This window comes from Gopherus flavomarginatus, chromosome 6, assembly GCF_025201925.1.
Source record: "Gopherus flavomarginatus isolate rGopFla2 chromosome 6, rGopFla2.mat.asm, whole genome shotgun sequence".
In the NCBI taxonomy this organism is placed as follows: Eukaryota; Metazoa; Chordata; order Testudines; family Testudinidae; genus Gopherus; species Gopherus flavomarginatus.
In genome coordinates, this window is record NC_066622.1 from 46776202 (window position 1) to 46793248 (window position 17047).

General features: G+C 43.9%; 1 protein-coding gene and 1 pseudogene across 9 annotated transcripts in view; one reads left to right on the top strand and one right to left on the bottom strand.

Moving 5' to 3' along the window:
* Positions 1-216: 216 nt before the first annotated feature.
* On the bottom strand, positions 217-17033 carry LOC127053844 (zinc finger BED domain-containing protein 5-like; annotated as a pseudogene).
* Positions 15144-17047, top strand: part of RAD54L2 (RAD54 like 2) — a 94406-nt gene continuing 92502 nt past the window's right edge. For 8 of the 9 annotated variants that reach the window (XM_050957710.1, XM_050957709.1, XM_050957712.1 and 5 more), the window contains exon 1: positions 15144-15462. The gene's annotated coding sequence lies outside the window, so the exon portion shown is untranslated. The remainder of the gene's footprint in view (positions 15463-17047) is intronic. The other variant, XM_050957715.1, reaches the window with a different exon arrangement.

Sequence of the window (17047 nt, forward strand, 5' to 3'; positions counted from 1 at the left end):
TGCTTTGTTCTGTAAAATAAAAATTTAAAATAACTTGAACTAACAATTTCTAACTGGAATGTGCGTATAAAGTAGTACAAAGATCAAGTGCAAGAGTCAAAGTTAAAAACCGTGTTCTATTTAAAAAAAACCTGTTTTTATGTATACACAAACACTAAACAAATTAGATTTTTACTAGGAAAATCTGTTTTTATAAATAGAAATACAAATCTGGATTTAATGGGATTGATATTTCTACATTTTTCTATCACAAATTCGCTTAATATTAGGAATAATGCTGGAAAGTTGAATCCTTATGTCAGGTGCAGCATCAAGTCTATTCCTGCATTTGGTTTTTGTTGCAGTATAATACGAAAATCCCATCTCACACAAATAAGTTGTAGCAAAAGGAAGGAGCACTTGAACTGGATGTTTAGCCACATTAGGGTACTCTTCTATTAGGCTGCTCCAAAAATTATTCAGCGGACGATCCTTAAACTTCTGTTTCAAATCAGAGTCAGAAATCAAGTCAATTAAGCTTTCATAATCATGCGCAGTAAAGCCGACTGGTTTAGCTGTAATTACAAATTGATTAGAACCCAAGCGTTATCATCAGTAGTTGTAGGAAAATGTTCTAATAAAGAGGCCTGCAAGTCACATAAGTGCTGTAAAATGGTGCTGGAAACTTCTTCATGGACTGTAGAATTTATTTCAGTTAGAGATTCATGTATTGTAGGGAAGCAGTTGAAATTTTTCTCTTCTACAGAAGATGCCCAGAATTCCAGTTTCTTTTTTAATGACAAAATTTTATCCATTGTAGTAAAAATGGTCACATTCTTTCCTTGCAGTGACAGATTAATTTAATTTTGCAAAAATATCTGCAAGATACGCAAATATAATTAGCTATGAGGAATTTGTCAGACAGTCATTACATTTATGTCCTGGATTATCTGAAGTGAAGAATACCAGTAGTTCACTATGAAGCTCAAAAAGCCTCACAACCACTTTTCCTTTGGATAGCCACCTCAATTCCGTATGTAAAAGAAGAACTTTGTGATGACTACCCATTTCCTCACACAATTTTAAATAACTTGGATTGAAGTGGTCGAGATTTGACAAAATTGATAATTTGTACTGCTTAATCGAGCACAATTTTCAGATATGCTGGTATTTTTTTTTTAACTGCAAGTGCTTGTCTGTGTAGAACACCATGGCTCTTAGTGCTTTTTGGTGCCACACTTACGATTTGCATTACAGCTCCCTTCATCTTCCCGATCATTGCCCGAGCACCCTCAGTACATACATCAATACGTTTTCCCCAACTAATTTCATGCTTTCTGATAAAATTGTTGATGCAGTTGAATATTTCTTCTCTAGTTGTGTTGCTTTGCAGAGATTCACATAAGAGCAGATCCTCTTCGATAATATTATTAAATCTATATCGGACAAATACTAGCAGCACAGCAAGTCCTGAAACGTCAGTGGACTCATCTAGCTGCAATGAATACTGATGGCAAATTTTCAGTTGGCAAACTAGCTCTTTTTCTATGTCATCGGCAAGATCTTTAATACGGCATGCAACAATATTATTTGACAACTGTACTGCATCATTTTTTTTACCAGACTGCTCACTCAACATGCACGTTACAATATCTTTCACACAAGACTTGATAAGCATTTCTCCAATAGTGTGAGCTTCTCCGGCAAGTGCTATATCGTAACTTACTCAATAAGATGCCTCTGTTGCACTTTTGTCTGTTTTAGCAATTTTAATCATCGAAAGTTTATAATCTCCAAGTGAGTCACGCTTCCTCTTGAAAAAAAATTATATCTTTGTCTTTGTATTCAGCATGCTTGGTTTCCAAATGCCTATGAGGTTTAGCAGGAGCCAATGAACTGTTTGCTAGTATTTTGTTGCACACGACGCGCCGCGCATCAGGAATATCTTTATTTCCAGCACAGGTAAAACCGAAAGACAAAACTTTCATCATACTTTCGCTTCAGTCTTAACACTTTCTTCTTGTTTTTTGATATACTTCAGTGGAAATTTTCACCTTGGATAACTCACTAGTACTAACAGATTTTTTTGGCAACAAAAGACTGTGATTGTTTATCCTCATTTTGAAGTGTCTCAATCTTTTGCTCGTTTATTTCGGCCACAGTTGGAATACCAGAAGAACTTGCTTTTCATTTCAAAGTTCCTTCTTTTAGCCACAAATCCATCATGATTAGGTTTAGTAACAATATTTAGAAATCCTGATTTTTTTTGTCAAATTTTGTTTGTCAGAAATCTATATTGTTCCGAGCAAAGCTTTTAGTTGTGCTTACCACACACATGGTAAAGACCCACAGGTTTGAATGTGTTGAGTGAATAGGTTATGTTCAACATGGCATAAAGAGAATGGTGTGTGCATACGACTGCAGTTTGCGCAGCCTCGAGCGGAAAGGGTATAACATCACTAACTGAAATGTGCCCAAAAGAGGTAGACGTCAACATGCTTGCATGCCACATTCTCTTGTCACCATGATATTCAATATGAGATCTAGCAATAACCGGAAAGAGTTTTATGTTAAATTATAGTCATTCAAAAAGAGTTGTAAACTAAGCTTCAAATATGCCAAATTTAAGACCCTTTTTTAAAATTATGATTCTTTCACGGAACACCTATTCACATCGTGCGGAACACAGTTTGGGAAACACTGGTCTAAACTATCCAAGACAGATGGCTATCCAACCTCTTTTTGAAAACCTGCAGTGAAGGAGCTTTCACAACCTTCCCAGGCAGTCTATTCCTTTGTCCTACTGTTCTTGGGAAGTTTTCTGCTATGCTTTAGTTTGAACCCATTGCCTCTTGTCCTGCCCTCTATAGCAAGAAAGAACAACTTTTCTCCATATTTTTTATGGTAGCCTTTCAAGTATTTGAAGACCGCTATCATGTCCTCCCTTTAATCTCCTCTTTTCCAAACTAACATACCCCATTCCTTCAGTCTTTGCTTATATGGCTTGCACTCCATTCATTTAATCATCTTTATCACTCACCTCTGGATCCTTTCCAGTTTCTCTGCATCCTTTCTATACATTGATGGCCAAAATTGTACACGGTACTACAACTGAGGCCTAATGAGTCCTGAATAGAGTGGTACTATCATCTCCCATGACTTGCATGCTATGCTTCTGTTAATGCAACCTAAAATTGCATTTGCGGGTTTGTTTTTTTTTGCAACAGTATCACACTGGTTATGCATGTTGATGTTGTGATCCACCACAACTCCCAGATCCTTCTCAGCAGTGCTGCTGCCAAGCCAGTTATTCCCCCATTCTGTATTTGTGCGTCTGCTTTTTCTCCCTTAAATGTAGCATCTTACATTTGTCTTTGTTGAATTCCATTTTGTTGTCTATTGCCTGGTTCTCAAATTTATTAAGATCCCTTTGAATTTTACCTCTGTCCTCCAAAATGTTTGCCACCCCTCTCCACCTTTGTGTCATCTGCAAATTTGATCAGTATGCTCTGATACTGAACTCCACGTTCTTCATAGTGACATTGATATGAGTATATGACATAATTATGTATTTTATGCAAGATAAGTCATGTGAGGTATAATTGGAAAGGTTATGATTTGCTGAATAGGATTATCCTATTTGTATGCATGTAACACTTTTGTAGCTGAAGTTATGAATATTTACTATGTATCTGTATCTCACACGTAGTTGCATCTGGGTAATGCCCACTAGACAAGATGTTTTCATTCTAGACTGTGGATGGGGATGAGCCTATTCAGTGCAATGGCCATTAGGAGAATAGGCCTTAGCAGATGCTTATCTCCCACCTGGGGAGCCTTCCTGAGGATGCTACAGACAGCCACTGAGTAATGGCTGCTGTGACACTACAGGCACATGTGACCAGGTCACTTGGTGCTGCACCCCATTTTGAGATGTCAGTATTCTTCCACTGACTGGCATGGGAACCAAGCTTTGAAAGAAAGAGTTCCTGCCATATGTAAAAGCTACATAAGGCAGGGAAGAACCACATCATTGTGGTTCTTCACTGACTCCCGCACCCAAGGAGACTCCTGGAAACACCTGAGGAACAAAGACTGAACTGAGGGAAGTGCTGGACCCAGGCTAAAAGGATTTTTAGCCTGTGAATGGAACACCCTGGGATTCCAAGCTGTAAGCAAGTGCAGCTTTCCCTTTAAGAATCTGCAGCCTGCTTGTATCCATCACTTAAGGTGAGAATTTGCTATTCATATCTGATCAATGTATTATATTAAGCTTAGTTTGTGTTTTTTGTTTATTTGCTAAGTAATCAGCTTTAATCTGTTTGCTATCCCTTATAATCATTTAAAATCTATCTTTTGTAGTTAATAGACTTGGTTTTGCTTTATCTAAAACCAGTGTGTGGGAGTCATAACTTGGGGCAGAAAGCTGTTGTATATTTCCTCTCCACACTGAGAGAAGGGGCAAATTTCATGAGCTTATGCTGTACAGTTCCCTGTGCAGCGCAAGATGGTATAATTCTGGGTTTACACTCAAGAGAGGGTGTGTGCCTTAATAGCTGGGAAGTACCCTAGCTGGAGCCTTCCCAGGCAGCAGCTGGTCAGAATGTCTGCATGTAACTGCAGCTGGGTGTGTCCCTACTTGTATGTGTGCTGGTGAAAGTGCAGGCTGGAGCCTGGAGAGGGATTGGCAGCTTGTCACAGCAATACAGTGTAAAAGGGAGCCCAGGCTGGTGGGACAGGGGGGCTCAGTGGTCCCCCAGTTCCAGGTGGCATCCTGGGGGGGAATCTGTCACATGCTCTCGATTCCTACATCCAGATCATTAATAAAAATATTAAGTAACACCAAACCCAGAACACATCCATGTGGAACCCCACTCAAGACCTCTTTCTAATCTGACATCATTCCATTAATAGTAACTTGTAGTTTGCAGTTTTTTAACCAATAATGTATCTACTTAATGGTAATTCTGCCACGCCTGCATTTCTCCAGTTTACTTATCAGAATGCCATGTGGGACTGTGTGAAAAGCCTTGCTAAAGTCCAGGTACATTATGTCCACTGCATTCCCACTATCCACCAAACCAATTATACTGTCAAAGAAAGAAATCAGACTGGCTTGGCATGATTTGTTCTAAGTAAGTCCAAGCTGGCTGCTAGTGATCAGTTCTTCATCCTCCAGGTATTTGCAAACTGAATGTTTTATATATACCTCTAGTTAGTCTAGTAGGTTCCAAGGTATCGAGATCAAGCTGACTGGTCTATAGTTCACCAGCTACTCCTTCCCCAACTTTTTAAAGATGGGCACTACGTTAGCTCTTCTCCAGTCTTCCGGGAACTTTCCATCATCAATGAGTTTGCAAATATTATTGCCAATGATGCTGAGATTTTTGCAGCTAATTCCTTCAGCACCCTGACGTGACTAGCATCAGGCCCCGCTGACTTGAATTCATTCAAATTAGTCTGGAGATCTGTGTTCTTTATATATCCTGATCTGCATCCCTTCCACTTAATTGTCTATGGTAACTTTGCTAGTCTTCTGGTCACATTATTTTTGGAAGCAAAGTAGGCATTGAGCAGCTGTGCCTTCCTATAATCTTCCATTACTAGCTCACCTTCTCCATTGAGCAGTGGGCCCACACCATCTGTGATCTTTCTTTTTTTTTTTGTCTGACATATTTGTGGAACACCTTCTTGTTGTCTCTAACATTTCTTGCCAGCTGAGACTATTCTTTGTCTTGGCTTTCCTGATGTTTGTCCCTGCATGGTAGCACTACTCCCATGTATACTTCCTTGGCGACATGTCTGTCTTTCCATTCCCTGTATGTATCCCCTTTTGGCTTTTAGATAGCCCAAAAGCTCCCTGTGCAGCCACATTGGCCTCCTATGGCTCTTCTTATCTTTCCTCTGCATAGGACTGCCTGCCCCCTTCAACTCCTTTTCTTCCTAATTGGTCTTTCCATGGGACCTTGCCTACTATTTCTCTGAGTTGGCTGAAATCTGTCTTTCTGAAGTTGTGTCCTTGTTTTGTTCTTATTCCTCCTTTCCTTAGGATCTTCAATTCTATCAGATCATGATCACTTCCTTCCAAGTTCCCGACCACCTTTGCATTTGCAACTAATTCATCCCTGCTGGTCAACACCCGATCCAAAATAGACCCCTTAGTTGCTTCCTCAACTTTCTGAATCAGAAAGTGACCCCTTACATATGCTAAAAAACTAACAAATCACTAACAAATCCTTCTCCACTTGGATCCAACCTGGGGAGCAGTGAACAGCAAGGGAGATGGGCTGCCTGCTCAAGTCTCTATAGGCATAGCAGCCCGAGGCAGGAGGAAAAAATGCAAGTAACTGCCTGAACTTCCATGCAGCCAAGCCAGCAGTGTGGCAGAATGACACAGCTGCAGGAAGGAATAGTGGGGGCTGCTGGCATGGGTGTCACATAAGATGCCTGATAGGCCAGCTAGGAGTGGGGGGCTATACACACAGGTGCACACTAAAATCCTCCCTTCTGTTGTGCAGTATGTTGGCTTCAGTGTGGGAGCCAGCTGGTGCACGGGGGTGTCTGCATTTCAGCGATGCTGTGTGTATACTTAACAAAGGCTTTTGAGATGAAAGGACTTTTGTAAGTGATATCACCTGCACTGGTGGGCCCATCAATAATAGTAGCTACATGGAGGGCTATTATAATTCAAAGTTATCCCCTCACATACTGTTGTTATGGTAGGAGTTAACAGATAGTGCCATAATGATAGTCTTACAATTTTCTTTAGAGCATGAGCAAGTTTGTAGTTTTGTGATACAAGGTATTTTTGGGGGAACTTTGGCAAGCCTCAAAGGAGTTGCTCTCTGCCTCAATCTAACTAGTCAATTCTTGAATCAGAGATGTTTCTTAGGAACTGGGTATCTGCTACTGCTTGGAAGTGGGGTGATACTATTCACCAGCTAGAAATCCCAGACACAGAGTAGTGGACGGCTTTAATGTTGATGCCTTGAATACTAAAAATTGAATTGGAAAACTTTTATCCTGTAAACAATTAACCTACCTCAAGAAGTCTAAAGAAACCACATGTTCACTTCCTTAGCAATTATAGAGAACAAATAATAGATTTAGAGTCTACATTGTGCTCAAAGAAGTTGGACAAGAACATTAAAAGTGCTTTCCCATTTGACCACCAGGAGTGAAATGTTTGCTGAGATAGCAGGAGCTAAATTCTTCAGTCATTTAGATTAATGGGCAGGTTCCCATGGACACAGACAACTCCAATATTTGCTCTTTTAATGCAACAGTAGGAAGATACTGGTTCTTGTGACTGCCTTTCGGAGTATGCACAGCCCCAGAGGGGAGGGGAAAAAGGGAGAGAGGGGGAGGGGGAGAGGGAGAGAGAGAGAGAGAGAGAGAGGTGTGTGTGTGTGTGTGTGTGTGTGTGTGTGTGTGTGTGTGTGTGAAGGATTTGAAGAGAATACTGACTTCTACATGAGAATTGAAGTTCTTTCGCACGGCTGAAAGAAATCCATCTCTGCACAGATGATTCAGAGGGAGGGCTTGGAGTTGTCGTGCTACAGAGACGAGGGACTTAATGTCTACTTGTAATGAATGATGGGAGTGAGAGCTATGAGAGTGACAGAGAAAATGTAAGTGCAAATCACGGAAGGGATGCTAGGTTATAGAATCATAGACTCTCAGGACCAATCCCCAACTAAATCATCCCAGCCAGGGCTTTCTCAAGCCTGACCTTAAAACCTCTAAGGAAGGAGATTCCACCACCTCCCTAGTAACCCATTCCAGTGTTTTCACCACCCTCCTAGTGAAAACGTTTTTCCTAATATCCAACCTAAATCTCCCCCAATGCAACTTGAGACCATTACTCCTTGTTCTGTCATCTGATACCACTGAGAACGGTCTAGATCCATCCTCTTTGGAACCCCCTTTCGGGTAGTTGAAAGCAGCTATCAAATCCCCCCTCATTTTTCTCTTCTGTAGACTACATAATCCTAGTTCCCTCAGCCTCTCCTAATGTGCTCCAGCCTCCTAATAATTTTTGTTGCCCTCCGCTGGACTCTTTCCAATTTTTCCACATCTTTCGTCTAGTGTGGGGCCCATAATTGGACACCATACTCCAGATAAGGCCTCACCAATGCCAATAGAAGGGAACAATCACTTCCCTCAATGTGCTGGCAATGCCCCTACTTATACAGCTCAAGATGCTGTTAACCTTCTTGGCAACAAGGGCACACAATTGACTCATATCCAGCTTCTTGTCCACTGTAACCCCTAGGTCCTTTTCTGCAGAACTGCTGCCTAGCCATTTGGTTCCTAGTCTGTAGCAGTGAATGGGATTCTTCCGTCCTAAGTGCAGGACTCTGCACTTGTCCTTGTTGAACCTCATCAGATTTCTTTTGGCCCAATCCTCTAACTTGTCTAGGTCCCTCTGTATCCTATCCCTACCCTCCAGCATATCTACCACTCCTCCCAGTTTAGTGTCATCTGCAAAATTGCTGAGGGTGCAGTCCACACCATCTTCCAGATCATTAATGAAGATATTGAACAAAACTGGCCCCAGGACTGACTCTTGGGGCACTCTGCTTGATACCATCTGTCAACTAGACATGGAGCCATTTTGAGCCCGATGATCTAGCCAGCTTTCTATCCATCTTATAGTCCATTCATCCCAGCCCATACTACTTTAACTTGCTGGCAAGAATGCTGTGGGAGACCGTATCAAAAGCTTTGCTAAAGTCAAGGAATAACACATCCACTGCTTTCCTGTCATCCACAGAGACCGTTATTTCATCATAGAAGGCAAATAGGTTAGTCAGGCATAACTTGCCCTTGGTGAATCCATGCTTACTGTTCCTGATCACTTTCCTCTCCTCTAAGTGCTTCAGAACTGATTCCTTGAGGACCTGCTCCATGATTTTTCCAGGGATTGAGGTGAGGCTGACTGGCCTATAGTTCTCTTGATCCTCCTTCTTCCCTTTTTTAAAGATGGGCACTACATTAGCCTTTTTCCAGTCATCCGGGACCTTCTCCGATTGCCATGAGTTTTCAAAGATAATGGCCAATGGCTCTGCAGTCACATCTGCCAACTCCTTTAGCACCCTTGGATGCAGAACATCCGGCCCCATGGACTTTTGTGCTCATCCAACTTTTCTAAATAGTCTTGAACCACCTCTTTCTCCACAGAAGGCTGGTCACCTCCTCCCCATACTGTACTTCCCAGTGCCGTAGTCTAGCAGCTGACCTTGTTCGTGAAGACAGAGAGACAAAAAAAAGCATTGAGTAGATTATTTTTTTCCACATCCTCTGTCACTAGGTTGACTCTTCATTCAGTAAGGGGCCCACACTTTCCTTGATCTTTTTTCTTGTTGCTAACATACTTGAAGAAACCCTTGTTACTCTTAACATCCCTTGCTAGCTGCAACTCCAAGTGTGATTTGGCCTTCCTGATTTTTAAGACCTTTTGGAAAGGTCTTGCATGTGGTTCTACAGTCATAGCTTAAAAGCTGAAACAGACCATAAATCACTGACTGCAATATACAAAAAACTTAAAAATGCCTCCGAGGTTACAGCATTTACTTCTGAAGGTAAAAAAAGTATGACACAGCTGCAGCATTCCAGCCAGAATGTTACCTAAGTGATTACAGATGTGCTGTCAATAAAGTACTGTATTATATGATACCATGTTGTCCATTCCACAAAAATCTGCAAACATTTCACTCATAGACTCATAGAATATCAGGGTTGGAAGGGACCTCAGGAGGTTATCTAGTCTAAGCCCCTGCTCAAAGCAGGCCCAGTCCCCAGATAGATTTTTGCCCAGATCCCTAAATGGCCCCCTCAAGGATTGAACTCACAATCCTGGGTTTAGCTGGCAATGGAATAGAACCATTTGTTTAGACTGCTTGACTCTTCTGAAAATAGTCTGATATTTTCTGTTTCTGTTCACCATTTTAGTTCATTCACTGAGGGCTTGTTTCGTCATAATTACTTCCCTACCAATGTTGTTGCTCCCTACTTTAGCATTCATACCTTTAGGCATCCTCACTAGTATAACAGCAAATATTAGTCTAAATTAAAACTTAAGTACAGGTCTCAAATGAACAAAGTAATGCAGTGTCACACTCCTGGCTGAGTCCCCAGCGTGGATGGTCACCAGTCTGTTTATAATTGGATCCAACCTTTGAATCCCATGTGTGTCTAAGCCCAAGGGGTCTTGGCAGAGCCCATCACTGCTTCCAACTGAAGGGCTCCGAAAGCATTGTTATTTCTATTTTGTGTGACCCTCTTCCTGGGATGCAGGACTCTGCAGTCTAACTGCTTTAGGCCTCAAAGCTCCCAAATCTTTCCAGCTTCTGTGCACATTCTCCCAGAGTCCCATCTAGCTGTAGTCACTCTGGTTTACAGTCTAACCCATTGAGGACCATGTGGCAGTTAAAGCAGGGAATGCAAACTTTGCAAAGGAGCTTCTTAAACACACATTTAATTCTTAGACAGCACAGGAGAGTTACAGATCTAGGCAAAACAATAAATGCCTAAATGCCACCACCCCCTTGGCGTTCTCACCACTGCCAAGAGTCATTGAGTTTGGTCAGGGTCTTTGGGAAAGGCAAAAGTCCTTTCTGCCCCTACTCCAGCTGTGTCTTCTGTTTGTGGTGATGGAATAGAACCCTTTGTTTAGACAGCTTGACTCTTCTGAAAATAGTCTGACATTTTCGGTTTCTGTTCTTCCACTGGGGATTTTCCATGTTCACCACTGGAAGGAGGCAGGGAGTTAGACTTGTGTTGCTTTTTGTTTCCTTAACTTGAAGGTACAGTTGCATGGGAGGGAAATGGCATGTTGCCAACACTACTGCTAGTTCTTCCTCTGCCTGCGCCTGTGGGAGGCCCCTATCAGACAGGCAAACTGTCTTTGGAGGCCAGAAAAAGCCAGGCAGGGGGAACCACCAGGTGTGAGAGGTGTCTGTTGGTGGAGTCTCTCAGGAAGCTGGTAAGAGAGCTGCAAGAGGAGGTGGCTTATCTGTGTAGCAATCAGAAATGTGAGGACTTTGACAGGATGCACACAGATATCTGGGATGGAGGAGCCTAGTTGACTACAGCAGCTCCGGAGGAGGAAGGAGAACTGGCTTCTCTGTGAGGAGGAGACTGACTGCTGGCCACCTTGGGCAGTTGACAGTGCTTCACCCCTACTCAGGTCCCTAGTCCATTGAGGTGAAGAACTAGGATGCCATACTGGCAACAAGAGGTGAGGAGCAGACTCTAATGGCTGATGAAGAGCAGATGTTTGTCTCCAAGGCTGGGAGGCTCCTGCCATTGCTCCTGAGAGAAGCAGATGTAGAGTGCTGGTGGTCAGGGACTCCCTTCTGCCGGAGAACAGAGACATCCATCAGTCAACCTGACTTGATGTCCCAGGCGGTGTGCTGCCTTCCTGGAGCCTGCATCAGAGATATTGTGGAAAGGTTGCCAAGGCTCATCTATCCCTCTGATCACTATCCCATGCTGCTCATCCATGTGGGCACTAATGATACTGTCAGGCCTGACCCTTAGCAGATCAGCAGTGACTACAGGGCTTTGGGAGCGAGGGTAAAAGGGCCCGGGGTGCAAGTAGTGTTCTCGTCCATCCTCCCAGTTGAAGCTAAGGGCCCAGGCATGGACATGTGCATCCTAGTGATGAATGCATGGCTGCAGATGGTGTCAATGGGAGGGCTTTGGCTTCCTTGACCATGGGATGCTGTTCCAGAAGGTCTGCTGGGAAGATATGGGGTCCCCCTGACCAACTAGGGGAAGAGTATATTTGCGCACTAACTCACCAGCCTAATGCAGAGGGCTTTAAACTAGGTTCAAAAGGGGAAGATGACAAAACTTCACAGGTACATATAACAAAAGGTGACTTTTTTTTAACAGGATGTTGGGGTGGAGCAGCTCCGGAGCAGTGGAGCTGCAGGTTTTTGCCTGGAGCTGGAGCGGAGCTAGAGCACAACTCCAAAGCCCTGGTAGGTGGAAAAGCTTTGTACTGAAGGAGGCAGGATTTGTTTGGACTTAAACAGAGCAAATGGAGTGATGCAGCAACAGGGTTAAACAGTAAATTATGCTGTCATCTGCAGTTCCATATAATTGTGTTTATACATCTGGACCCTGCCTGTAGACATTACACAGGCAAAATTCTCCCATTGCATTCACTGCAGGACTTTCGTCTATCTTAGGGCTGCAGAATGCAGGCTGCATTCCTGAAAGAAACCAAAGTCTCCAGACAACTTCAACAAGGCCCAGTGGCCCATGATGCAAGAGAGGCTGTAGTTGCTCATGGCATAATAATAGTCAAGCCCATTTCCTCAAACATTGGTAGAACAAATTCACCAGCTGTGAGTTGTGCTGTAATACCCACAGTGTTGTCACAAGAGTACTTTAGGAATAGATTGCTGTGATTTATGCTCCCATGGAACCCAGTGTGGCTGTGCCAGTGATGGGGTTAGCAATTTATTGGTTATTTTAAATGGAGAGTAAATTGATGACTCCCAGCTGCCATTGCCATAGAGCAGTACTCTGAGCCACTCCTTTAGAGTGTCTTTATGGATTGCACTTAATGGGAACCTGTATCCCCTCCATTTATTTTCTCATCTGCCACCACCGAGTGCCAGCTACTTTAACATCTTGACAAAGTAAGTATGGGAAAATCTAGTGGTATTCAGGTGCATCCTGCAATGTTAAGTCAGTGTAGTGCAAGTGCAGGTAGTGTTTCCTTGCCAATGAGATGTGCCTTGGCCTAGAGGTGACACTCCCAGAATGCTCTCTGGGATGGAGCAAGAGCTGCTTTAAGGAATATTTCTACTAATAGAAAGGGAAGCTTTGCAAGTGCATTATACAGTGTCTCTGCATAGCCCCACTGCACAACAGTGAGTGAGTAGTTGGAACATGAGAATGCCAGAGAAAAATCTATTGCTACACAAATCTTTTGGACCTCTCCTCAACTATGTGCATGGGCTGCGTGTGCTAGGGCCACAGAGTCTACTTCAGCACTTAGGCTGGAGTAGCAGCTGCAGGATAGTTCTACAGCCTTACAAAGGGGAATTTCTTCACACCTTTCCTCCTTGCAGTTTCGCAGTAGCCAGCTAAGTCATTGTCTACAATTTAGGTGATCGATTAGCTCACTGAAAAGTGAAGCTAGCTGCACATGCATATGCAGTGCATCCTTTCCAAGGTGAAGGTCATGAGCAAGCAAAAACAGGAGCTTAGAATGGAAAATGGTACACAACCTTATAGTAGTCACTGCCAGGTCCCTGCTATAATACAGGTCCAGGTTTTTGTTCCTTATATTTTTGCCTATAAAGGCTGAACAACAACTAGCAAATAAGCAGTGCTTCGTTCTTCTATTAAGCCCACACTTTGTTTCTGGAAGATCTTTCCCAGCTATTGCTGACTATGATGAAGCACTCTGTAAGCTATTGCTTTAGCAGCTGTGAGTAGGGAGAGAGCCTGATGAGGCAGTCACTTTCCATCTTTTTTGTATTTTGAGAGTGTAATGAATGATATAGCCTTGCACTGCTGCCTGCAATCCCTAGGTGTCTTTACAGAAATCAGTGTATTGTCCATATCTCTGTATGCTTTACAAGAATGGTCCCCTGAAAAAGCCACCCCTCCACTGGACCATACTTCATAATATAGTAATCTGCCAATGCAGGAATAAATGTATAAAATGTGATATTGTTTTTCCATTCTGAATGTAATAGCTCCTCACCATCCTTTCTGTTTGGGGCTTTCCTGTCTCACTTAACGGGGGGGGGGGAAGGGCCATAGACTCAACACAAAGAGGGAGTATCTTATTTCTGTAAAATGGGAGATAAATCCTTGACAGGTCTGTTTATGATTTGTGTGTGTTTAGTGGGGAAGAGAGTAAAGCCTCTTTGTAATACTTCTCATTCATTCTTTTGAAGAACCTCCTGGGACACGCTATTTATATTATGAGGCACTCTTCTGTCTGCCCTTCTGTGATCTGAGGCCCTTTGTTCTTAGGCTGCTTTTCCTCCTTTCTTGGCTCCTGCATCTCTAGAATGTATATGACCTCTGTAAAGGAAGAAGAAGTTGAGCTACAGTGATATGGGAGAGGCTGCCAACTTGATTACCAGAACAAGCAGTTCATTTTGCCATTTTTTTCCTTTTAGTGAAAGTCTAGCTTAGTACTGTGCAAGATACAAACTGGACAGTCCCACTGCATAGGTTATACAATATGGCCCATAGTAAACCTAGTGGGCTTACTCTTGCTTCCTTGGACTTCCTGCTTGGGCCCAGTTTGTATGTTACAGGGACAAGCACATAGTAGGTGTTCATTAAATAATAGCACTACCTGGCTGTTTGCTACAATCACACTCCAAAGCAGCACAATAAAGTCTTATAAATGGTTCAGTGCAAATGCAATACTTACTTCCCAGATAACATCATTGGGATGACAATTCTGGGCTGCACCATCAACTGGACTCTGTACTTCAGAGCAGTGAGTACACCTAAGCCACAGTTCACAGGAGCCATGTAAGGCAACATTGGTAATGCTAGAAATAAGCAGTCTGACTTTACCAGGTCCAGCCCCTAGATGGAATTAAAGTGTTGTAATTCACAGTTTCCTGCTCTCAGTTCTGCACTTAATGGACATTGCTTCTGAATAGTGGTCACGCGTGTCCTGTCTGTTTTGCCTCTCAGCAATTGTAGGGGTTGACTTAACCCCACCACTCAGATATCATTAGGCGTCAAGTGCATCTTCAGGACTGTGGAGCCAGCGCTAATGTGATGGGGTGAATTGTTTTTTTTACAGAGCAGGGATATTCAAGATGCACTGCTCCCAGGGCCCATGAGGCCTGCTGACTTTTCATATACAGCCACTTGCTGTCTCAGAACATGCAGTGTGAGGCCACATCTGAGCAACAGGGACTTGCAGTCCAACCTGAACTCGAGGATCCAGCACTTCCTAATAAACAACCAAGGGAGACTGGAGTATTTGGCCTATGTGGGTTCAAGATACCGGACAGATGTTTATCTGCATGGTGGGTGATACCCTCTGGTTCCAGGACTGATTGCCACCCAGCCCTTCGGTGGCAAAGTTTGGGTGTGGCCATGTGGAGAGCTGTGGGACTGGAGGGGAGCAGGAGTCTCCGCTGGCCCCGCTAGGAAACTAGGCCCAGCAGGAATTCTTCCCTCAGAACACCAGGCGTCTCCCTCCAGGGGGCTCCTGCTGCCATCTCTCCCGCCCCATGGGAGGTGGGAACCTATCTCCTCCCCGCGGAACCTTTGCTGCGGAGGCGCCTGTTGCCGCCCGGGGGATCCTATCGCTGCGCTGGCCGGGGGGACGCTTACCGAAGCGGACCCCGAGCGGAGCCTGAGCGCGGAGCCGAGGAGGCGCGGGCGGAGCCGAGCCGCTCCCGGGGCCGGCAAGGTACCTGCAGCTGGAGGAGTCGCCGAGCCCCGCGGCCCGGCCCGGCCCGCAGCCCCGCCGGGGAGGTGAGCGCTGGGCTGCCGCTGAAGGCACGGGGCGGGGGACGTGCCACAATGGAGGCGCCGGGGCTGGCGGCAGGGGAGCAGGGCCCTGGGGGAGAGGCCCCCGGAGAGGCCCAGGCCGCGCCCACCCTGGGGAAGAGGGGGCCAAGCCTTACGCGGGACATCAGTAATGGGGCAGGCTGGGGACTGACAAATACCTGGAGACGCTGGAGCCCGTTGTGTGTCACTGTCCAAGGGGGGGGGCGGGGCACAACTATGGGCAGCCAGGCCCTGGACAACGTGAATTATGCCCTGTGGGATTATACTGGAGGAGGGGAGAAACCGGCTTCCCGGGGAGTGAAGAGCCGTGCGCCGGGCCGGAACCCCCGCAGGAGGAGGGTCTGGTAGCCCAGCAGTGGGTTGAAGCCCCGTTGAGTTAGGCAGAAGCTGCGGACAGTCAGAGTGAAGTGGAAGCAGAGGAAATAGAACTTTTAATTTGGACCTGTAGTCTGGAGACGGGGCGATGTGCGTACTGGAGGCAGGGAAGGTAACAGCTTGGAAATCAGGCTCCTGCTCCTAAATGAACAGGGACAGCCCCAAGGAGATTATATAAGGGTGAACAGATAATAGTGTAACAGAATACACTTTCTTGCTCTTCAAACAGGAAACCGATCTGCATGTGAGAAATTAATTGTGCTTCCTTGTTCCCCTTGCCTCATAACACAGGAACAAGGGGCATTCAATGAATTAAAAAGTGTCAAATTCAAAACTGAAAAAAGGAAATACTCTTACACAGAACATGTAATTAGACTGTGGAACTCATTGCCACAAGGAGTTAAGATCAAGAACTTACTAAGATTTAAGAAGTGCTAGGATGGGTAACAAGGCCATCCAGAGTTATAATTAATAATAATGTAAAGGATATTAAACCTCTTGGTTCAAGGTTTATGCTAATATCTAACTATTAGTGATCAGGATGAGATCTAAGGTGTGTGTGTATAGGGGGGAGCAGCAGCTTATCCCATACTTGCCTATTGTTTGGTTCTTACATTTTCCTTTGAAGCATCTGGTACTGATTGCTGTCAGAGGTTGGATACCTGCCCTAGATGGATCTTGGCTCTGATCCAGTCTATCAATTTCTACGTGTAAAACATTTTTCTAATTTAAATGTTATTGTTTAGTCACATTCAATAGTATTAGTAAATAGATACTTAAAACAACAATGTGGGTTTCTAGTATTTTGTTGTGATATTGTTGGATGGACTGTGAGAACCTTTTATGATATTTGTGGATGGGTTTTGGAGGCTATTCATTATTCTGTGGTGCTGTAACTTTTTCATTTGATTTTCCTCTTCACCAATCCATAATTCTGTATTTATGTTGAGTAATGTACAGTTGATTTTCACTGATGCCTCTTGTTTGTGACGTAAGACAGTAGAAGCTCACATCGGTGAGACACTTGTACATTTCATTAATATGTCTTCCCATGGATTTATATAGAATTTATTAGAATAGAAGTTCTTGTTTTTAAAAAAGTTTACATCTCTTAGTTAAAACACAACAGCACCATCTTGACTGCGGACTCACCAAGCCATCAGGGGTTTACGTT